Source organism: Chiloscyllium plagiosum, chromosome 7 (genome assembly GCF_004010195.1).
Source record: "Chiloscyllium plagiosum isolate BGI_BamShark_2017 chromosome 7, ASM401019v2, whole genome shotgun sequence".
Classification (NCBI taxonomy): Eukaryota; Metazoa; Chordata; class Chondrichthyes; order Orectolobiformes; family Hemiscylliidae; genus Chiloscyllium; species Chiloscyllium plagiosum.
In genome coordinates, this window is record NC_057716.1 from 112,529,096 (window position 1) to 112,554,818 (window position 25,723).

Below are 25,723 nucleotides of genomic sequence, written 5' to 3' on the forward strand. Positions count from 1 at the left end.
AGGTACACCACTTTCAAAGAGAGACTGCTGTGTATGGATTGAGCACCCAAAAGAGGTGGGTGGAGGCAGGCACAGTTATACCATTTAAAAGGCACTTGAATGGGTACGTGCATGGGAAGGGTTTAGAGGGATGTGGGCCAAGTGCTGGCAAGGGGGACGAGATTAATTTAGGATATTTGGTCAGAATGGACGACTGGATCGAAGGGTCTTTTTCCGTGCCGTTCATCTTCTAAGACTCTGTTGACTCTTGAGTGTAGAGGCTATTCAGATTCTGAATTCTGTCAGTCAGCTTGTTTGCTCAATTACTGAGAGTCAAATACAAAAATACATCATTCAGATTTTGATGGTGTTTTACAGAAACAGAAGAAAGGCTTTTAGTCAAGAGATGCTGTAAGGAATGTGAAGACGCCATTCAGTCCCTCAAGTCCATTCCACAGGAGCAGCAGGTGAGCACAAAGCGATTGGAGACTGTTAGTCAGTAGTAAGAGGAGGACATCTATTTTCACAAACTTGGGTTCAGGAGGCATCAATCAGTTGCTCAAGACTGGGACACAGGAACAGGAGGCAGTCACTCAACTGCTCGAGACTGGGACACAGGAACAGGAGGCGGTCACTCAACCGCTCGAGATTGGGACACAGGAACAGGAAGGTGTCATTCAACTGCTCGAGACTGGGACTCAGGGACAGGAGGCAGTCACTCAACTGCTCGAGACTGGCACTGGGAAATCTGGAGGCTTGTGAGGCCCCAGGATCCTGTTACGCAGGGATAGCAGGAGGTGACTCACTCACCACCAGCTTTGGGTACTGGGAGAGGAGGGGGGTTTGCCTGTTGCAAACAGAAATAGATGAATAAGTTGCATTCGTGGGTCCAGACAATCCTGCCCCACCATTCACTAAGAGCATGGCTGATCGGATAGTGATTCCCTCATGCCATTTTACGGAGGCCCCATCTCTGCAGCCTCTGCTCCATTTATTGGTCATGTTGCAGACCCAGATGCTGTAACAACAGTGACCATCACTCATCCAGAGGGTCGGGACTAATCAGATGAGTCAGGATTTGAAGGGTCCAATCACAAGAAAACACAAAATAAAGGCATTGCCAGATGTTTAGTTCTCTCACATTCGAAATCCAACTCACATAACCATCCCATCCATTGTACGTTCAGTATGGAGCACTGTGTAGATCCAGCTAGCGAACTGATGAATGCAACCCAGCAATATCAAGAGTGGAACTCTGTGCAGCCCACACCAATGCCTGATCGATAATCCTGGTCTAAATATCCAGCGTGGGGAGCTGTGCAGACCGTACTGGTTGATTCATGTATAAACCCAAGCTGTTGCATTGTTCGGTAACACTGTGTTAGATCACTGCCCAGTGTGGGGAATCTTGCAGTCCATGCTGGCAGTGACAGGATGTGCAGCTCCCATCCATTTACAGCTTTATATCTCCATTGCGCCTTGACAAGGGCTGCTGTGGGTGTGAAAGTCACCGGAAGGGAGAGATGTAAATTGAAACAGTTTCAATACCAATAGTTCTGATTCAGGCGCGTACCACTCCAGTATTTAATGATGAAATAACTGAGATAATGTTGAGTGAGGTTTTGTGGATGGTGCAAAGACGTAAGAGGGGGTTGGTGATGTTACAGTGGTTGCACTATAAGTCTCCAAATAATCAATGGGAATTAGAGAAACAAATATGCAGGGAGGCTGGGGAGACTTGCAGGAGCAATAGGATTGTCACAATAGGTGATTTTAATTATACTAACATAGACTGGGACTTCCAGAGGGTTCAAAACGTAGATGGAAAGAAATTAGTTAAGTATGTTCAGGAAAGTTTCCACAAGTAGCATATAGAGGGTCCTACTCGGGAAGGGACAAACTCGACCTACTGTTGGGACATAGGGCAGGATAGGTGACGGAGGTAAAGAGGGGGAGCATTTTGGGAACGGTGACTAGAATTGTATTAATTTTAAAATAGTTAAGGGAAGGACAGAATTGGTCCACAGATTCAAATTCTCATTTGGGTCGAGGCGAAGTTTGTTGGAATTAGACAGGGACTTGCAAAGGTTGATTGCTGTAGCTTGTTTCCAGGCAAAAGGATCTCTGGTAAGTGGGAGGCCTTTAAAAGTGAGATAGCTCGAATTCAAGGCCTATATGTTCCTGTGAGGGTGAAGGGAAAGTGAGGCAGGCAGAGAGAACCCTGGATGACAAGAGATATTGAGGCGCTGTCCAGCAAAAAGGAGGCGTGGCTCAGGTTCAGGCAGCTGGAATCAATGGAATCTCTGGAGAAATGCAAGGGATACAGGAGTTTACTGAAGCAGGAAATCAGGAGGGCGAAAAGGGGGTATGACATAGCATTGGCTGAGAAAATTAGGGTGAATCCAAAGATGTGCTTTCAGTATAGTATAGAAAAAGAACGACTACAGAGAAAATATGACGCCTCAAAATCCAAAGTGGGCATTCATGTGTAAACCCACAACAGATGGGCGAGGTCCTCAATTTCCCCTCTGTGTTTACCATGAAGAAAGGCATGAAGATCTGAGACATTTGGGGAGGTTAGGTGTCATATATTGGTACCATTTGTATCACAGTAGAGGTGCTGTTGGACATATTAGAATGCATAATGTCAGATTAATCTCTTTGTCCTCGCAAGATATATCCAAGAGCACTACAAGAGGCGAGAGAAGACAGTTCAGGGGCCAAGGTCCCGGAAGACTGGGCGGTAGTAAATGTTGTGCCCTTATTCAAGAAGGGCTGCAAAGAAAAGCCTGGGAAATATAGACAAGTAAACTTCACATGTGTTTTCAGTAAAACACTTGAGAAGGTTCTGAGTGATAAGATGTGCATGCATTTGGAAAGACAGAGTTTGACTTGGAGCAGTCAGCATAGCTTTCTGCATGGCAGATCATGCCTTACAAATTTTGTTCGAGTTTTTTGAGGAAGTGACCAGGAAGGTTGACGAGGACAGGGTGGTGGACATAGTCTATATGGATTTCAGTAAAGCCTTTGATAAGGTGCCACATGGTAGGCCGCTCAAGAAGGATGGATCGCGTGGACTCCAAGGTAATCTGACAAATTGACGACACAGTTGGCTTGGTGTTAGGAAGCAAATGGCTATGGTGGAAGTATGCTTGATGGACTGGAGGCCTGTGACTAGTGGAGTGCCTCGGGGGTCGTGCTGGGCCCATTATTGTTTGTTATCTATATCAATGATTTTGAGTGCACAACGCAAGGTTAGTACGTTTGCAGATGACACTAAAATAGGAGGGATCCAATGAGGAACATTACCAGAAATTGCAGCAGTACCTTGTTCGGCAGTGGAAGTGGGCTGAGAAATAGCATGTGGAGTTTTACAAAGGCAAGGGTGATGTCTTGCATTTTGGAAAGTCAAATCCAGGTAGGAGTTTAATGATGAATGAGAGGACCTTAAGGAGTGTAATGGAACAAAGGATTTTAGAGATCAGGTGCACGGTTGTCTGAAATTTGAGTCACGGATACACAGGATAGTGAAGGAGGCAGTTGGCACACAGGCCTTCATCAGGGCATTGAGTATAGAAGTTGGCACGTTATGTTGCAATTATACAGGATGTTGGTAAGGCTGCAGCTGGAGTATTGGGTTCAGTTCTGTTCTCCTTGCTCTAGGCTAAAGGGTTTCAGTTATAGGGAGAAGTTGGACAGGTTAGAACTTATTTTTGTACAGCCTAGGAAACTGAAGGGGGTTCTTATAGAAGTGTAGATAGTGTGCGAGAAGATTTGTAGCTCGGGTGTTCGTTGTTGTGGTTCTGTTCGCCAAGCTGGGAATTTGTGTTGCAAACGTTACAGCGGACACTGGAACTGACAACTGGAAGGGGCAGATACAAACCACTATAAATGCAGGAGGAAACATCACAGAAGCGCTTCACAGGAGCCCCCCAAGTACTGAGGATGTCACCTAGACAGGGGACGAAACGTCTGCAATACCAATTCCCAGTTCGGCGAACAGAACCACGACAAGAAGTGTAGATCTTATCAAATTATGAGAGACGTGCATAGGGGTGAATACTTCATTTTTTTTTCGCAAGGTTGGGGAATCGAGGACTAGAGGACATCATTTAATGCTTCGAGAGGAATAAAATGAAAATTAACCCGTAGGGGCAACTTTTTTACACCGAGTATGGTACACATATGGACTGAGCTGCAAATGGAAGTGGTTGAGGTGGGTACAATAGCAACAATGAAAAGGCATTTGGACAAATACACAGATAGGAAAAGATTAAAGGATACAGAGCAAGGGCAGGGAAATTTGGATGAGTGTGGATGGACATTTTGTTCGGCATGGAACATCTTGGCAGAAGGGCCTGTTTCCATCTGTAGAACCGTATGACTGTAAATACGTGCTTCTTGGGATAGAGACAGGGTGGGGGAGACCGAGAAAAAATGTCATGGGAAGATATGTTCACTGTTTCCAGAATGCTGAAATGAAGACATTTCGACAGTATCATGCAACACGGGTCAGTATTATGAAGAATTATGAGTGAATGGTATATTAGTATGAGTTCGGGGGATGGAGAGTTTTGAATGAGCATTTGTCCTGCAGCTTTGTAACTGGGAGGGAGGACAGCAGAGTCTTCGACACATTGAGCTGTATAAAGCAGTACTTTGTCTCAGTTTCATTTTCGTTGAGTGTGACAGAGGGATTGTCTGTACAAAGCTGAGCGAGTTTCCTGGTGCTATCTTATCGAACTCACCTCATTAGCTACCCCCCCCTCCCCCCCCATGATGTCCCTCTCATTCAATACCAGCCCGATTCTCCCACCCATCATGATTGACCAGACAGCACTCCGGCACTTTTACCCCAGTTTTCTTCAAGTGCCTGTTCGACGGCCTTTCCCATGGAACGCACTCTCCTAACAATGTATTCCATCTGCTTTATATTTTCATACGATGGTCAGCATGCTTTACGCAGACCAAGCAAAAAATCTACACTTATTTTATGGTTATAGATTCCAATCAAACTTAGTAATTCTGGTTATTTCACTTGACTCACTTTAATGATATTAAAGCAAAGACAGCTTCTAAAAACGTCTTGTTATAAAATACAATTTCGAGCAGAGAACGATTTTACCCTCAGCCGTTATCTTGACCGTTATCTGAATTTACCATTTTCATGGTTACGAAAGTTTCTCTTGCCCTTTGCCTGTGACTGTTTCTGTCTGTGACAGTTACACTATTTCCCACTCAGTTAGTTGGACAGCAGGTTTGTGATGTAGAGGGAGGCCAACAGCGCATGTTCAGTTCCTCACACTGACAGAGGTTACCATGAAGGGGACACTCTCACAACCTCAACCTCACCCCATCACCCGAGATGTGGTGACCCTCAGGGTAAACCAGCATAAGTGGTCTCGCTAATGAAAGTTTTTTGGGACTCTATTCTTTCAATGTTAGCTTTTTAATTTAAAAAAAATAATTTTATTGAAAAGCGATTTTTAATATTCTAATAACTCAATAACAACACAACTCAAATAACTGAACAGAATTACACTCATGTGCTTGTATATAAAAAACAAGTTGAAAACACTAAATGGGCAGAAGAAAAACAAAAATAAACAATAAATAGTGAATAAATAGTACAGCTCAGCATAACAAAACGATAGCTCTCTTTCTTCAAGAGCATTAACTGATACGCATTTTTATGTACATAATTGTTCCTTGCTGGATATTAGATTCATTAGACAATATCATCATGACTATACAAAAGCATTTCTTAACGTGACAGATAAACCTGCATCGTGGTAATCCAAAAATGGCTGCCATGTCTTATATAAATCTCTGTTTTTTTTGATGCAGCATACTGGTGAGAAAGTCCAAAGGGATATTCTCCATGAAGAACTTACGACGACCCAACAGACCCGGGGTTTTCAGGCATCCAACACCACAGAACATGTTTCCTAGCACAGAAAGTAAGGAAATATTTTTTTTCCTATTGCGCATCTGCGTAAGGTACCCTGAGCAGGCCGAGGAAAAGAAAAACCGGGTCCATCTCCAATTCAGTCCCCAATACCTACTCTATCACAGCTATCACAGTCTCCAATATATATGAAGCCTGCAATGAGTAAGAGTGCCTGTAGTCATTCTTCATTTACGACATGCTGAAGATAATCCCACTTCGCATTTTAAGAGACAATCTGGGGTCAGATAGACCCTATGAAGAATTTTCAACTGCATGGAATAGGTCCTATTACAGATCAAAAGTCTTCGAGCATTTTCACAAATGTCCTCCCATCTCTCCGAGGTGTTCTGAACCCCCAACTCTCTCTCACAGACATCACAAAGCTGCCCAGTCTCATCTGAGGGGTCACACTCCAACTAATGATAAACGGTACTGACACAGAGTGTATTCTAAGCAATAAGCACCCACTTCTCTCTATCGGATCTGTGAGGGTCTGTTAAAGGTGTATTTTTAAAAAAAATCAAATGTCTGATCTGGACAAAAAAACAGAAGAGTTCTCCACTAGGTAGTCCATACTTACAAGTCATTTGATCAGATGATGTCATTCTTTTTCCCTCAAATTACACATGGTGGCTCAGTAGTTAGCACTGCAGCCTCACAGCACCAGGATCCAAAGATGTGCGGGTTAGATGAATTGGCTATTGATAAATCACCCATAGTGTTCAGGGATGTGTACGCTGGAGCATTAGTCAGGGTAAATATAGGATGGTAGGGGAATGGGTCTGGGTGGGTCGAAGTCCGACTTGTTGGGCCCAAGGGCTTGTTTCCACACTGTAGGGATTCTAGTAATTCTAAATCACTCAAGCAAGTTATACCCCTGGCTTCCCACAGTTTAACTATGGAATCCATTATCCTAGGTTGACAACTCGGTACACCAATTACAGGGGTAAGAAGCATAGTTTTGGCTATATTACCCTCGACCTGTCGCATTGTCATTCATGCTTTAACTTTATCGATAATTATTGGGTTATGACAATACTCCATAAATGTTGTCATTTTGTCTAAGAACAACAGACTAATAAGGGTTCACTTTGTCTGAGAGGGTTCAATATTTAACAGTATTGACACCGAGTCCTCAGCGGCCCAGACACTAACATAGGATAATAAAGAGCTTAATTGATAGCTTTTTATCTGGGAGATCTACTCCCCACACTCTGTGGGGTATTTGCAATTTTGTTAGCTTGATAAGGAGTCGCTTATGGTGCCAAATAAAAGAGCTAAACCAGCCATTAAGTCTCCTAAATATCTCTCTTGGAAACATCAAAGAAAGCATTCACACGGGTGTAGGAAATGAGGAAGGACAGTCATTTTAATAACAGCTATCTGACCTAGCCAGGATATTGGAAGTGCCTCCCATCTTTGAAGGTCTTGTTTAATTTTGTCAGACAAATGGACATAGTTCACGTTAAATAAATGATCAAAGACGGATGTAATGAATATACTGAAATAGGGAAACCACCCCCGTGCCCATTTAAAAGAAAACAAGGATTTGCCTTCAACATCAGGTATTTCCCTGAGACGTCCCATAGGAATGACCACAAACTTTGTAAAATTAACCTTATAGCACGAAAACGTGATACGCCAATTAATGCATTGCATCGCGTGAGCTGCCGAAACTGTGGGATTTGACAAAAACATGAGACCCTCATCTGCATACAACATAATCTTATGTTACTTCTATCTTACTTCTGGGGCAGGAATGTTGGGATAATATTCCCAATTGTGTAGGATGCCACCGTATCTAAGATTGTTGCAGGGATGGGGAAGAGATCAACCCTCGTGTTCCATTTCTGCGGGTTAAAGGAGAAAATAAAATTCCTACTTGTGAGGTAGATCTGCCTCCAGACATCCAACAGCTCTAGTTCTGCACACAAATCCACTAATTGCTTACATTATAACGTGGGTATTGGGGGAAATTTGGATATTCTGAACACCGTGGGTCCATAGGACAGTTGAAATCTCCTTCTACAATAATCTGCCACGATGCAAGATTACTTACTTTGGAAAATGCATCTACCAGGATTTTAAGACGGTGCACCGGTTGTAATAAACATTCAAATTACTGCATTATTTCCCATAGTTCAAGACTTTGGGGATGATGATCCTTCCGTGAGTGTCTAATACAATCTAGGAATTTAAATTGAAGATTCTTCTACACTCGTATGGCTTCTCGCCAACTCCTAGTATTAAAAGGCGAGAAATAAACTAGATCAAACCCGCCCTGCTGTATCGTCACATGTTCCTTGCCATCAAGGTGCAACTCCTGCAATAGGACAACATCCACCCTCTCTTTTTGAAGATTAGAAAGTACATTCTTCCTCTTGACTGGCAGATGGCTCCCCTTAATGTTCCAGGAACAACATTTAAGCACATCATTATCCATAGCACACTGTGGCAACATTTCAACTCTAGAGTTTCACATCGAATTACACATCGGTGATCATTAATGAAAAAAAAAGACTCATTGAGCCTAAAAACTTTACAAATTAAAACTACTACAACTAACAAGCTCTCAAAACTCTCCAAAACTAAACACATAAAAAATCAAAGAACGATATAAAATCCAAAATGCCAATGACACTCGATTGAGGAATTTACCCCCACCGCCCACTGGGGACGCTTACATATCTCAAAACTTTATTTTGTGCCCGCTACCAATATAGAATCCAAGGCAATTAACAACAAAAATCGGGCTTGAACTGCCCTTCGGTCGGCACTTAGTCATCACAACTACCTTTGTAACCCGCCCCAGCTTGAGCTGCACCCCAGACACAAGCAAAAAAAGAAAAAATAGTAGTAATACTAATGAAGAAGTTAAAAATGAGTAATCACCCAGTCCCGGCTATAATTTAACATTGGTTAATAGCAGAAAAATCCAACAACATTTCTTTAAGCGAGAAATATGATTACCTAAATATCCAGCTTACTTTAAAATGTCCATAAAGTATTCGCTTTCTCTGGAGAGTCAGACGGGTTCACGGATCCATTCAAAGAAATACGGAACACCGCTGGGAAATGTATGGAATACTGAATCCTGAGTTCCCTTACTATTCTCTTGATATCATCAAGAGTTTCTTTCCTGAATCACCACCGCTGAAAAGTCCTGAAAGAACATAATCCTGGAGCTCTTATGAATTAAACCCATCGGATCTTTCCCCTGGGTTCTGAAAGCTCCCATCAGTCTTTGTCCCCATAACTATGTATTCGCGCAAGGACAGGATGAAGGCATTGGTCTGAGTCTGACTTCCGCGCTGTAACCCGATGAACTGTCTCACTCTTCACCAGTCCCTCCTCAGTTTCGAAGTGAAGGAATCGCTGCAGCCAGTTCTTGAAAAAAACTCACCGGCTGACCACCTTCTGTCCGCTCCAGCAAACCGACAATGTGAATATTCTTCATCTTACCCCTGTTCTCGAGGTCGTCATCTTGTACAGTTAAGGTGCAGACCTGTTTTTCAAGGGCGAGGATCCTCTCCCGAGAGGAATCGATCACTGGCTCTGTCGCTGCAGTTAGGCCCTTGGCATCGTCTGTTCTGTTTCCAAGGCTGTCAAGTTGCTGCCCATGTTTTTGTAGCACGGCTGAGAGCGGCTCTAGCCACGGCTGAACCCTTCTTCAATCATGGCTTCAATCATTTCACGTAACTTGGTGAACTCAGTGACCAAGGCCTGGTGAGTAACTGGGTCTATTGAACGAGCAGAGTGGTTGCAGCTACAGCCTCAGCAATGCTCGATGCTTCTGACGGGTGCACCGTGTGTTGGGACTTACTCGATCCTTTCCCATGTTTTGTCATTTCCACTTGATAAAACGGGATTAGTAAATATTCTATCGCTCTTTTAGTGTTGAATTTTAAGTAACCAGCTTGGATGGGATGGGTTAGAGAACCACTTTGCCCGTGCTGTGATGCAGAGCCCAGCAAAGCAGCACTTCTGGATCGCCGCCATCTTGAATTCCCCCTTAACATTTTATTGATATTATCATTTCATTTTGCATTATATTCCTGGAGGTTCTGAAGCCGTATCATTTGATACCACTGTCGACATTTCCCCACACTGCACATGGCTGCCCATTCCTCGATAATCCTTAACTCTGTTGTTATTCATGAACCTTCCGTCTGTGCCTTAAAAATATTCAATATCTCTGCCTCCAATGCTCTGTGGGGAAGAGTGTTCCAAAGACTCACAGCACTTTGAGAAAACAATTATAAACATTATGATCTGAGTGTGAGATTAGCTTTTTGTCGGCTTATCTGAGAAAGGATATAATTACATTGGAAGCAGTTCAGAGATATTTCATTTCACGGTTTCCTGGGGTGAAGGGCTTATATTATGAAGGCTTTAACAGGTTACTCTTGGAATGAGAGAAAAAAAAGACATACGAGACCTTGAGGAGAGTGGATCAGGTATATACCCACTGGGTGTTTGTATAGTCCAAATTTATTGTCATTGTCATAGAACCTCTACACTGTGGAGGCAACACATTCCGTCCAAGAAGTCCACACTGACCCATCAAATAGCATCCCACATGGACGTGCCCCCTACCTTATCCATGTAACCCAGCATTTCCCATAACTAACCCATCTAACATACGCATCCCTGGGCACTATGGGCAATCCATCATTAAATGGCGCATATTTGAACTGTGGCAGGAAACTGGAGGACTGGGAGAAAAGCCACACAGGTATGGGGAGAATGTTCAAACTCCACAAAGAGGGTCGCCCGAGGTTGGAATTGAACCCATTTACTTGGTGATGTGAGGCAGCAGTTCTACCCACAGATCCAAAATACTCCTCCGTTAGTTCTGTTAGTAACTTGTGGCTGACTGAAGAAATCTGCCTGACTTGTTCTTATCACTGAACCTGACTCAGTCTGAGACCTTTATCATCGGCCACATCACCAACCTGGTTACGTTTAAAATTTGTTGTGAGCAGTGGAAGAGTGGGACGAGAAAAGGAAGAGTGACACTCTCCATCCTCAGTCACATGGAGTGAGAAAAAAAATCACAAAATGGGAATTCATTCAAGTGGGAATTTTCTTTCCCAGAAGTTTGGGATGGCTGAATCTTTATATTATATCTAGGCTGGCTTCGTCTGATTGTCCATAGACAGGTGAATCAGGGATAATGGTGCATGGAGAGAAAAGTGCAGCTGGGACCACAATGAGATGAGCTACGACCTTATTTACTGGTGGACGAGTGTCAAAGGGCCGAATGGCCCACTCGTTCCCCTCAGCCCGATGTGCTCATGTTCCATTCAGCCCTTCGGACCTGCTACACAGGGGCAGATCAAGGCCACTCCGACGGTTAGGTGCAGTTTTGGAAATGTACTTGGAAGTGACACTCACCCCCAATCCCTGTTTCCAGGCTTCCCCTCTCCGCAACGTTTGCTCCAGATGTGAGTCGTGTTACAGACCCAGATTTCCTGTGAATACAGCCCCCATATCCCACCCAGCGTTAACTCAAACAAATCCTCTGCTCACCCGAATGTAGCATTACACAACACAACTTCCGTGGAAATAACCAGTTACTTTGCAAAAGCATAACAGGTGAAATTAATAAATAGGAACAAGAGTGGGCTATTCGGCCCCTCAAGATTTCCCTGTCATTTAATACGAACATGGCTGATCTACTCCAGGTATAGCTCCACTTTCTTGCCTACTCCTTGTATCCCTCCACACCTCTCTGGGTTAGGGAATTCCAAACATTCACTACCTTCTGAGAGAAGACATCACTTTTCATCTCAGATAGAAATCGATGTTCCATATTCGGTATCTATGTCCTCGAGCTCGAGACTCCACTCAGGAATTAGATTAGATTAGATTAGATTACCTACAGAGTGGAAACAGGCCCTTCAGCCCAACAAGTCCAAACCGACCCGCCGATGCGTAGCCCACCCAGACCCATTCCCCTACATTTACCCCTTCATCTAACACTACGGGCAATATAGCATAGCCAATTCACCTAACGTGAATGGTAACAACTTCTTAACATCTACCTTCTCAAGTCCTTTCTGTGTCTTGTATTTGTCGGCAGTATCACTCCTCATTCATTTCAACCCCAATGAATAATCGCCTCACCATTTTAGAGATTCTCAATAACACAACCCTTTCATCACTGGAAGCCGTCGAATGATCCAATCTAGTTACTTGCTGCATCAGCATGCTGACTTTATGTTTCTTACACAGGAACACTCCAATCCCTTTGTACTATTCTCTTTCTGGAAGTCCTCTCCATTAAATAACAGCCTGCCTTTGATTCTCAGTGTCATCCTCAAACTCGGATGTATATTGCACTCAGCTCCCTCCTTCAGACTATCAGTATCGAGTGTAAATACCTGATGCCATCGAACTCATAACTGTGGTCCTCCAGCAGATATACCTTTATCATGAAGATCCATGAATCCTGACTCTCTGATTTCTATATGTTAAGCAATCATCATCGCATGTTAAAACATTCTCCATCATCCTACGAGCTTCTGTCTTGTGTAAGAACATTTATTTTGTAATACCTTGTGGAAAAACTCTGGAAAGCCTGGTGTCTAACAGATCCCCTTTATCAAGTCCGCTTGTTACATTCTCAGGTATCTCCAGAAATACTTTGCATGATTTTACAGGGCAAAATATAACTTCCCGTTCACAAAACCACTCTGAACATGCGTGAAGCTTTTCAAAATCTCCATGTTAGCCAGGTTTTCCAAACTAAACTAGTCCCATCTGCTTTCATTTGGTCCATAGGCCTCTAAATGTTTCCCATTGATATGTTTGTCCAAATGAGTTTTAAATGTTCTAGCTGTACTGGCATCTACCACTCTTCTTCTGGCAGGTCATTCCATACCCACACCACCCTCTGTGTAAAAACACTTCCCCTGCATCCCTTGAAAATATTCCCGCTTTCACGTTAAACCTATGTCTTCTAGGGCTGAACGCCCCCATCCTGTGGAAAAGACCTTGGCTATTCACCCTATCTATACTTCTCATGATTTTAGAAACTTCTATAATGTCATCCCTCAACCTTCTACACTCCAACCAATACTAACTTCAAGAACAAGCATTTAAAGATAAATATTACAAATTTGAAACTATAGTAAACATGAAAGATAAACAATACTCAGCCCAAACTTCATACTGTGATTTGTCTTTTCTCCCTATTACAATACTAAGGCAGCATGAAACGCTTACTCGGTAAGAAGTCAAGCACCTGATATCTTTGTCTAAAGGAGGTGATGATCTCGACAGTGAAAACGTATTTATGGCCAGATCTTTATAATGCCACATAGTCAACATTCTCCCTCCTGGCCTCCCTATGACCTTGTGTGATTGTGTCTTCTCTATCTTGGATTCAATAGAGAGAACCCCTTTCCCCATAGACACCTTAATTTAAATCCATTTTATATCATCTCCTCGTTCACCACTGCTAAAAGCAGGCTTATCTTTGCCACGCCCTCTTTTCAACGTATTAAAAAGCCACGTTTCCAATGCTTTTCAGTCGTGAAGAAGTGTCACACTGGGCTTGAAATGCTAACGCTGTTTCTCTGTCTCTGCAGATGCTGACAGACCTGCTGAGTTTCTCCAGAAATGAATACGCACAGAACACATTTTCAAAAAAAAAAACTATGGATACTGGGAATAAAAATACCAAAATTGCTTGAGAAGCTGTGAGCTTTGTAGAGGGTCACTGGACCTGAATGTTTAACACTGCATTCATTCCAGAAGATACTGCAACATCTTCAGCAATTTCTGTTTTTGGACAATTTCCAAAGAAGTATGTCAAAGATGCCAACACATCCTGTCCAACATGGAGAGCCGTACACTGGGAACGGAGCAATAACGCATGGTGCACAAGTTCCTTGTCTCTGAAACACATAAGTCTGTCATCACTGACACTACAGAGCTCTTAATCATGGTCAGGGAGAAAAACAGAGGGAAACACGTTCACTTGAAATACAAAAGTTGACATTGTGGAAGGGAAACGATTTAGATCATTACTTTAAATGGATTGAGTTAAAGTAGCAAATTAGAGTCGTGACACCAGAAGAGTCCCTCAACAGAATGGAAATATGAAAATACAAGTGTTACCGCATCAGAAACCAGGTTAGGTACAGAATACAGGGCTGATGGGTGAATGGGTCTCGGTGTGAACTGGGGGACAGTCAGTAGAATTGAATTGTAGATATTGCAACTCAAATTGGGTTATCATTTGATGTTGTAGACCACAGCAGCAGCAGAAACAGAATTGTATTCAATGACAATCTGTAACATTTTCCCGACGATAATTAATCAATCTACCATTACCATCAAGCCAATCCCTGGTTCAGTGATGAGTGTGGGTGAACATGCCAGGGTCGGAATCATGTGGACCTAAACCTGTTGACAACCCATTAAAGCTATCACACTTAACTGGTTAAATTTCGACCAGCAGAACTAATGTCTGATGGAGAGGGGAAATGATCCCAAGACTAACAGATCAGGTCTAAGCTCTGTCGTCCTGCTAAATCCAAACATAGATGTCGATGGACAATTAAACAATTTAGTGGAGGAGAGGACTCCACAAATATCCTCATCCTAAATATCGGAACAGCTCTGTAGGTCAGTGAAAAAAGTCAAGGATGTGGTGTCTGCACTACCCTCAGCCAGACGTGTTGAGTGGATGATCCACCTCACACTCATCATGATTCCCACAGAATCACAGATGCCATTCTTCAAACAATTCGATTTGCTGTATAGTCATGAAGAAACAGCTGAACACAGCAGATACGAGAAAGGCATTGGGCCTTGACACCATTCCTGCAATAGGACTGAAGACTTGTACTGCGCAACAAGCCGTGCCCATGGGGAAGATGTTTCATTCCATTTCCAACTCTGACATCTCCCTGGCAATGAGGAAAATTACTCAACTATGCCCAATCCCTGAATAGGAGAACAATTACAATCTGACCAATTACCACACCCTCAGTCCCATCACGACAGTCAAATTGGTGGGAATATTTTTTGATAGAGCTGTCAAGTAGCACCGAAATAATCAATTCAGTGTGGTTTCTGATAGGTCCCCATGTGGAGATGGTGCTGTAGTGAACATATCATTGGATTACGAATCCAGGCCAGGCAAATGCTCTGGCACCTGGTAGAAGTTAAAAATAATTAATAAAATATCGAGACCTAAAATCTGGTGTCAGTAATAGTGATCTTGTGTCCAATGTTGATTGCAAACATCGATCTCCTACACCAATATACTTTCAGGAAGTGAATCTCCCGTGCTTTCCTGGTCTAGCCTAAAAGTGACTCCAGACGCACAGACATGGTCTCTGAATCGGCCAAGTGAGACACTCAATTGTATCAAACTACTCTGAGGTCTTAAAGGATAAAACATGACAGAACACCCGGCATCAACCTCGTTATCAGAAAAGGGAATGGGAAACACAGCCCTGTTGACCTGCGTAGACATCTTTCCTAACATCTGAGAGCTTGTGACAATATTTGCAGAGCTTACCCACAGACTGCACAGAAATATCAGCAGAGGAGGAGGTCATTCAGGACATTGAGCGTTCCCTATGCTATTTAATGGCCGAACATCTCCTCAATGCAGTTTTCTCCACACAATGTTCATATACCAAAATATGTTTAAACATTATGAAATATAGTCCCTTCGTCCCATCAATATATAGGGAGATCTCTGATAACGCTTGTTTATTAAGTACGATTTGACTGTAATACGATTCGTGAACCGTTTTCTATAAAGTGAACTATCATCCCTGCTTCCAATCTGTCACACCCTGGCAAAGTTTTATATATCTCACTGAGATCTCCACTCATTTTCCTAAAACACATAGAATACAGGTCCAGTCACCCCAAACAACTAACCTGTTATCCCAGAGATCAGTCTGGTCATCCTTCACTGCACTCCCTCAATGTCAGGTTTGCCCTTTATTAGGTAAGGACACAAAACTGTACACAACACTGCACAATGTTCGAGATGGGGTCCCACCAAGGCCCTGGACAGTTGCAGTAAATTACCCTTACTCCTGTATTCTAAATCGCCCTGAAATGAAGGTGTATAAACCATTTATCTTCCTACCTGCTTTCTGCTTCTGCAATATTGCTTTCAGTGACTGGTGTACAGGGAGATCCAGATTCTATTCAATGTTACAGATCCCCACTTGCTGGGTCTATGTACACCGTATACAGCGTGCCAATGTCATTCCCAGTATTGAGTTCCCTGTTCAGAACTCACTGCCCTGCATGGACTCGGAAGGCTGCGCAGAAATAAACAAAAATGCTGCTTAAGTTAATTTATAGATCAACATGTTTGAACCAATCCCTTTTCAAATGATAGGCTGCCATTCAATTGATCCCATCAAAGTATGAAACCTCTCATCCCTGCCGTTGCTTTCCATCTGTCAGATATTTCGCCCAGACACTCCACTTGTTTCAATCACCTTGGAGCCTTTTTAACATCCTCCTCATCCACTCATAAGCTGACATCGTTTAGTGCTGTCAGCAGACTTAGGAATATTGCAATTGAGCCCCTCAAACAAAGATATGATGTGTATTGGGAATAGCTGGATGCCAAATCTCAAACCTTATTATATCCTCCAAGCCTTCCATTAAAAAGAAACATGGTTTTGTTGCTACTCACTGTTTGCTGCCAGCTCTCCCATTCTACAACCATGACCATATATTAGCCCCAGTCCCATAGGATTCGAATTTGAACAATAGACTTGGGGCTTTATCAAAAATCTTTCTGAGATTCCAATCGTACTGAGTTGATACCTTCTCCATAACTTTGCTAAAAGCCACTTTCTCAAATATGATTCCTATTTCATAAACCTCTGTTAACTTTGTCTATGTCCATTAATTTCAGTCCAATATTTTCTCTAAAACATTTTCGTTGCTAATTTCATTCTACTCCCTTTTTCTCACCAGACTAAAGTCCCCTAGTACTGCGAGGAAATTTTATTTTTTTTTCTTCTTCTGTGAAGGCATAACTGAAGTATTTGCTCCATTGATCTACTATTTCCCTGTCCTCAATTATCTGGCATCAGATTGTAAGAAAGTTGCACCTTTTTCTCTTAATTTTGCCACTGATGTATTTTCAGAAGATATTACAAGTTCACTCATATACACTTTGATAAGATATTCTTCAGAAACCCATCAATTCCTATCTTAAGCTACTGAATGATTGATCTTCCACAGCCATACAATCACAGAAGCACAGACTCTGTACTATCAGAAATACAGCACGTTCTACATTAGCCCCACTTTCCAACACAAAACCCGTCACTGTGAGATTTATGGCATTTCAAGTGCACAACCATGTATTTTCTAATGGGTTTGAGGTTACCATGGCAATTTCCCTCTCACGAAGTGCATCCCAGACACCAACACACTTTGGGTGGAAAACAGTCCTCAAATCCTCACTAAGACTCAAACCCCTCACTTCAAAAGTGTGTCCCTTTGATTAAAAGGACCAGCTGCTGTCTATCACCCCGTCCATTTCCCTCGTAATCTTATCCTCCAGATTCACGTCCCCCTTAGCCTTCTCTGCTCCAAACTAAACAACCCGAGCTTATCAGCCTCTTTCCATAGCTGATATACTCCATCCCAGGGAACATCCTGGTGAATCTCCTCTGCACTCCCTCCAGTGCAATCACATCGTTCCTGTAATGTAGCTCCCAGAACTACACACAATATTCCATGTTGGCTAACGAAAGTTCCACATAGCTCTTATAATCTATGCTTCGATGTGTGATGGCTGTGTTTACACTCCCGTACGCTTTCTCAAATTGTGTGTTACCCTGTCCAGCCACATTCAGGAATATGTGGAGAAGCACCCTCTCAGCTTCCTCGTGTGCTGCCATTCATTGAGTCCTCCCCTTCCTGGTTCCTTCTTCCAAAGTGCATGACCTCATGTTTATCGGGGTTACATTCCACCTACCATTGATGTGACCATCTGACCATTCGATCTGTGTCTTCCTGTAACATAAGACCTTCCTCCTCACTGCCAACTACCTAACCAATCTTTGTATCAAACACAAACTTCCTTATGACACTCCCCACCCCTTGTCCATATTCACAACTGCATCCTTTATGATAAAGCAGAAAACATCAGCTTATAGTCCAATAGGTTTATTCGGAGGCACGAGCTTTCGAAGCGCTGCATCTTCACCAGGTGGTTGTGCGCTTTGATGAAGCACTTCAAAAGCTAGTGCCGCCGAATAAACCTTTTGGAGAATAACTTGGTGTTATGCAATTGTTAGCTTTGTCTACCCCAGTCCAAATCCAACACCTCCGAATCACAAATATTAATAGACACAGCACTGATCCCCGTGGTATACCATTGGACACGAGCCTCCAATCGCACAAACAGCCTTCTACCACCACCGTCTGTCTCCTACCACTAAAGGTGATTTGGTTGCAACTTGGCAAGACACTAGTCCCACCTGTTCCCTGGTTCTTCTGTTCCGCTGGGCACACTTGGAGAATATATGGGGATTCTCACTAATCTTGCCTGCCAGTAGGTTTCCATGCCCCTGTGTTAGTTAGTCCCCTCCAAGTGAAGAATGTCCTCCTTATTGCAGTCTTAACTGGCCTCTCCCAGATCCTGTCATTATTTGCCTTGAATGTGAAATAGACTGCGAGGGGAGTGTTCTGTTAATTTCCAGCTTAATATGTTTTGTGAATTTTGTAAAGTTCACTGTGACCCACCTCTCATTCTTTGAAACTCTAGATAACACAGGCCGAGTTTCCTCATCAGCAATCTCACCATTTGAGGGATTAATCTGGAGAATGTCCATTGCACGTCCTCTGTGGTCAGTATATTCTTTCTGAGATTCAGTCACCACAACTGTACACAATACTCCAGGTACAGTCCTATCAACACGCTGTGAAACTGATTCAACATGTCTTTACATCAATGTTCTGAGTCTCTTAAATGAAGGCGAACCAAACTTCAAATTTCCACTTACATATATTCCTCCAAATACCCTTCGCATTCATTGCATTTACGAACTCACTGAGATCTTCTAGAAACCCTTCCGAAAATCCAATATATGCCACTTCTACTGTTTCCCCATTATCTATGCTGTAAGAAACAACTTCAAACAATTCCGAAGTTTATCTAGTTTGATTTCACTACCAGAAATGCATGCTGATTCTCTCTATTGTTGCTGTTAATTTCTAAATAGCAAAAATGTCATCCTGTGTAATACATTCCAACAGTTCCCTGACAAATGTCAAGTTAACTGACCTTCAGTTCTCCACACTATGTCTTTTTCCCTTTGTAGCTGTTTGGATCCCTTCCATTCATCTATAGTGCTTGGTTCACGTTTATCCACAATAGTTTCAGGTCTCTGCAGAATGTACAGGAAAATGAAACACAGTCATCGACAGTGAAATTAATACTACTATTGGTGATTTATTTCCGACATTTTGATACGAAGTACATCTGTTTCGTCAGACTTAGCAATGCTCAATCCAGCTCCATGTTCAAATACTACCTTGTTACTGATATGAATTGACTTTATGCCTTTAGCTCCAGGAGTCCGATATGATAACTTGGTATTACTGGGTGATTTTCTGGATCTTCCTCCATGAAGACAGATGCAAAGTAACTGGTTGTTTTCTTGGCCATTTCCCTGTTCTCCACAATGACCTCTCCTCTCCCGATTACCAATTTCCACATTTTATCTTGCTTTTATTTTGTTTCCTTTGAAATATAGATCACAGATTGATGCAGTCTTTGTGTTCCTGTTTGTTAGCGTGCATGCTCTCTTTTTGATTTCCTTTTCAGTTTCATGCCCCTCCATTTTTTGGATCGTTAATTTCTGAGAATTCTCAGGTTTCCACAATAGCTAGAATTCCTCTGAAGTCACTTCCTATGATTAACATATTTTCTAATTTGTTATGTTAACCATCATTTGGGGAGATTGGATATATATGCATTTGGAAAGACAGGGTGTGATTCCGAGTAAGATTAGAATGGTGCTGCAAAAGCAGAGCAGGTCAGGCAGCATCCGAGGAGCAGGAAAATCGATGTTTCGGGCAAAAGCTCTTCATCCAATTCAGCACGGGAGTTTGTGCAAGGGAGATCATGACTCACAATTTTGTTGGAGTTCTTTGATAAAGTGACCAGCAAGGTTGAGGAGGTCCAGGTGGTATACGTAGTCTCGATGGATTCCAGTGAGGCCTTCAATAAGGTTCCACATGGTATGACGCTCTGGAAGGTTAGATCGCATGGAATTGAGGGGGAGTTGGCAAATTAGGTACAACGTTGTCTTGATGGTAGGAAGCAGAGATTAGTACTGGAAACATGCTGTTAAGACTGGAGCCCTGTGACTAGTGGAATGCCTCAGGGGTTGATGCTGGGACCACTACATATTATACATATCTATGATATACATGAGAATGTACAGACATGATTTGTAAATTTGAAGACGGCACTAAAACAGGCGGCATCATGGAGAGTGAGGAAGGTTATCAGAAATTTCAGGAATTATAGCAGTACTTTGATCAGCTGGGGAAGTCGGCTGAGAATTTGCAAATTGATTTTAATATTGATCATTGTAAGTTCTTGCATTTTAGATAGTCAAATCAAGTTGGAGTTTCATAGTGAATGGTTAGGTCCTAAGGAGTGTAGTGGAACAGAGGGACCTTGGGATTCAGGTGCATGGTTCTCTGGAAGTTGATGCAGAGGTATACAGTGAAGAAAGCTTTTGGCACACTGGCCTTTTTCGGTTTATGTCACTAAGTATCGAAATTAGGGAGTTATGTTGCAGTTATCTAGGATGCTGGTGAGGACATATTAGTAGCGTTATGTTCAGTTTTGTTCACTTTGCTATAGGAAGGATGTTATTATACTGGGAAGAGTGCGGAAAAAATACAAGGATGTTGCCAAAGTCTCAATAGTCTGAGTTATAGAAAGAGGTTTGACAAGCTAGGACTTTTTAACTTTTGTGTGCATGAGACTGAGGGAGGATCATATTGAAGTTTATAAGATCATATCAGGCACGGATAGAGTGAATGCACCCAGTCTTTTTTCCCAGGTTTGGGCAATCACATACGAGAGGGCATCAGTGTAAGATCAGAGGGAACAGAATAAAAGGTGACCTGAGGAACAACTTTTTAACACAGGGGCTGGTACGCATATGGAATGAAAAGTGGTTGAGGCGGATATATTAACAACATTTAAAAGCCATTTGAACAAATACATGGATAGTAAAAAAATAGAAAGATTCGGGGCAATGCAGGGAAATGGGTTTAGCGTGGATGGGCAGTTTGGTCGGATTGGAACAGTTTGGGCCGAAGGGCCTGTCTTCGTGCTGTCGGGCTCTATGACTCTACCTTACTTGCCTCCCACTGAATGTTATATTGTACTTTCCAAATTCACTGAAAATGTCTTGATACTTTAGCCTCCTGTCTTCCATAACCTTTGACTCGAATATTCAAGCATTCTATATTGTATGCAGACACCTTGTAAAATGCACCTTATAAATGCCATTATTCCTTTAAAGCTGCTTCAGACCAAGGTTAATAATTCGTCCTTCTGACCACACAAAATCAAATCCGAAATAACCGGCTGTCTCGTTTGCTTCACAACATACTCTTCAACCCACCTCATATACACCTACGGAACTTATTTTTCACCACTTCCACAGTCACTTATTAAACCAGTTTTGATACAACTTTAGACCATTCAATAAGACTGCGGTATCCACAATACTTGCCTATCTAATTTCCAGAGCATATGATGCACAGATTTTGGTTTCGATATATAACATACCAATATTTGCGTCTCCTTGCTATCTGTAAACGCTAGCTAAACTTATTCTGTGGAACCTGAGGGACAGGGCTGTGTCGTTATTAGCGACAGACTTGGATAAGACATTCAGGGAGGCTCAGCTCGACGCTAAGATGATCTGAAGAAATGTCCCACAATACTGGACAAGCAACAATATCCTCCTCACTCTGTTCGGATAAGAGTTACCATATACTCTCTGCTCCCTCACACTCAATGTATATCTGTTGTAGCTCCTAACCCCGTACAAGGTTCACGCTCTGTCTCCAAAAAAGGCTCAGGCACCGCCACTCTCACTATTGAACTCAGCAACTAATCATACTATATGGATTCAAAACTGTCGACTGACTCATTCCAGACACCTCACAACTCCCTCGACCTGCACCAGCACAAACAGCAGGGTCACCCATTCCCACTCTTCCTCCATCCCTTTCGCCCATTCCAGGAGAAACAGCCTGGAATAGGATAGAAAGGGCCAAGCCAGGTAGTGGAGTGTCCTATATCCGTAACCTCACTCCCCTACCCCCGGCATGTGTGGAGGACTCTTAAAGAGCTGCAGAGGACCAGGCTGCCTCGTGTGTAGAATCTGAAACATTCACGTCCTACTGATAATGTTAAGGAGCAATGTTCAGTGAAAGACAATTCTCACTTTAAACCCATTGGAAGCTCCAACAACAGTACTTTCACTTCCAAAAAAAACCCACAGATACCTCACTGCACAGAGACGCAGACACAGGAATACACAGACGAACACACACAATACTTACAAGGAGCTAGATATACATACACATATAAACACACAAATACATATACTATCACGTACAAATCGACATAAATACAGATAGAAACACAGGTTGAAACACAGACAGACAGACATAGACTCTCAAACACACAGATAACAAGCACAGGGACACACACGCGCACACACAGGCACACACACACATGCAGACACACACAAATCGTTTACTCACATACAGATGCACAGAGGCACAGACACTAGTGTCATTAATACACAAATCGATATGTTTTTGATTTGCAAGGGGATCAAGGATTCTCGGGAGAATGCAGAATAATGAGGTCGAGGTACATATAAATAATTATTGAACGGAGGTTCCGAGCAACAGGCTGAAAGGCCTCAATCTGCTCATTTCCTTAATGCTCCTGCAGTATTATGCTATCAAGCATTCTCTTCCTAAGACAGCAGCAGAGGCTGGGTGCGATACATACTTGATTGGAAAGAGTCAGTGGGAATTTGGGATAGGTTTGGAGTCCGGAATGGATTATGTTCCTAATTATTCCTAATTATTCTGTCCTTATGTCTGAAAAGAGGTGGTAATTTGATGTTCAGTTAACAGTTTTAAAATAACAGTCCCACAATGAAATAAGGACGTCCTTTCACTTTAGTGTTGTGCTACCTGTGGTAGGTCCTCATCCTCAGGGAGCAATGAAGACTCGGTTATTGAAGATATTCAAGGCTGAGCTCGACTGATCTTTACTGGACAGAAGGGTCAGTGTTTATTGGGAACAGACAGGAAATGGATGGTCAGAGCAACTCGGAAAAGCCATTAACATTCTGTATGGTGCAGCCGAATGGGCAACTTCTGCCCCTATCCCATGTGTTGTTCCCTTAATCCACCCCTCGATGCTGTTACAGGGTTGGGGACTACTCCATTCTGTCAGACAGGATCGTTACAATGACACAGGAGGAGACCATTTCGCCCCTCTAAGGAATTACACAGGAATATAGAATGAAGTAATTCAGCTGGTTCAGTACACTACACAGTCCAGGAGGAGGCGATACAACCCACCTGAGTTGCTACACAGGAACAGGAAGCTGTCGCTTACAGGAAATAGAGAGTAGAGATAAATGTTTATTTTTCGGCTGCAAAGCTGTAACTGATGGAGTGCTTCAGGGATCACTGTGGGGACATCAATGATCAACAATCTGTATCAAATATCTGGAGGAAACGGAGAGAGTGGCTTGGAGCACAATTAGCTCGTACACCAAGATGGTCATTCAATGTGTCGTCAAATGGAGGTAGTGAGTCTGCAATGTGATACAGACAGGGAAGGTTAGTGAGCAAACCTACAGCTGAAAAAACTTAACGTAAGTTGTCTATTTTGACATGAAAGATGAAACAATGGTAAACAATTTAAATGGAGAGAGATTGCCAAACTCTGTGATACAGGAGGTTTCCATGTTCTTGCGAGATGAATCATATGAAGTCAGATGCAGCAAGTGATTTGGAAGGTAAGTGGAATGATGCTGTTTTTGGAAAAAGATATCAGGTGAAATTGCAGGAATGTTTTTCTGCATCTGTACAGGGCATTGCTGAGACCACACCTGAAGGACTGTGTGCAGGATTGATCCCCTAAACTAAAATGAAAAGGTATAATTATTTTCAAAGATTTTCAGAGAGATTTCCGTTTACTCATTCCTGGAATGCCGGCCTTTTGTTATGGAGGATTATCAGTTTTGATCTTAGCTGAGAAATATTATTGAACCATCCATGAATTTCTGAGAAGTATATCAGCTAGATGCATATTATCTCCTGTCAGGGAGAGTAAAGCTATAGAATAAACTTTAAGAAAAAGATGCATTGATATTAACACGCTAACGATGAAGACACCTACCAATATTTACAAATTACACAGACGCATGTAAGCATGTCTTCAAATTATAAAGTGGGGACTTTTTTTGCGATTGGAAAGAATTGTGTACAACAAGAGCAATGACGCATCTGCATATAATCCATAATCAGGTTTTCCAGGGAATGATCCAGGAGATCTCACATGGTCCAGTTTGGTGTTCAGTTGACATTATTATATGTTCCAACACAGAGAGGGATAAAAATGTTCCCTGTATGAGAAGGAGCAGCCGATTGATCCCTCTCTCTTACTTTGTTCCGCCAGATAGCAAAGTGTGAGTACATAAAATCCTTGCGTCATCTTTACCACTTGTGAAAGATTCCTGGTGAGGGTTCATTGGAATCTCACCACTGCCTGAAACGAAGGGAATTCAGCAAAATCCCACTGTTCTAGAAAAAAATCCCACTACCAGTTGCCATTTAATATGGGTGTAACCAGTGGAGGAGTGGGACTGGAAAAGGACATCGTGACCCTCCAACATTTGTTGGAAGACAAATGAGGAATTCTCAAGGACTGTTCAAGTGGAAATTCCTTTCCCAAGAGGATTGTGGTGCCTGGATGTCTGCATTTATTAAAAGTTGTTTTTGATATGGAGTAAAACGGTATACAGACAGAAACGTGCTGCTGTGACCAAAAGCACATGGAGCGGTGACAAAGTATCTAATGGTCCACTCCTGCTGGTCAGTCTTGAAAATATTATTTGGTTTGCAGACGCTTCTGGTCTCTTTACAGAGTGTTTCATCTCTGCAACTTGTGTTTAATTTGATGGTGATATTTAGACCCAGATTCACCATGAATAAAGTCCCCATACCTCAACCAGAGATGACTCACAAAATACTTTTACTCTCTCTGATTGCAACGTTAAATAAAAGAACATTCAGGAAAACTACAACCATTAACTTTGCAATTACTGAATATGAGGACAAAAGAACAGGATCAGGTAATTCGGATGATCAAGCCATTGCATAACATAATGGCTGATCTACTGTTGACAGTAACTCCTCTTTAATGCCCAATTCTTCAACCCTTAGCTCTTTGACAGGTCAAAAATCCATCTACCTCCTCGTCAAATGCTTTCAGTGATATAGCTCCCCTCGCTCTCTAGCCCAGGTAATCCCTGACAGTGGTTACCTTCTGTGAGAGGAAAGCCCTCCCTACATATTCACCGTCACCTATTGATATGAAAAAGAGGTGAACACAGGGGCTCAGGAAAGAGCGAATGGCTTTGATACCAAGGCAGTATTTAACTTAGGATGGCATCGGTACCACCTACTTATTGACCTGAATATAGATCAGGTGTAACC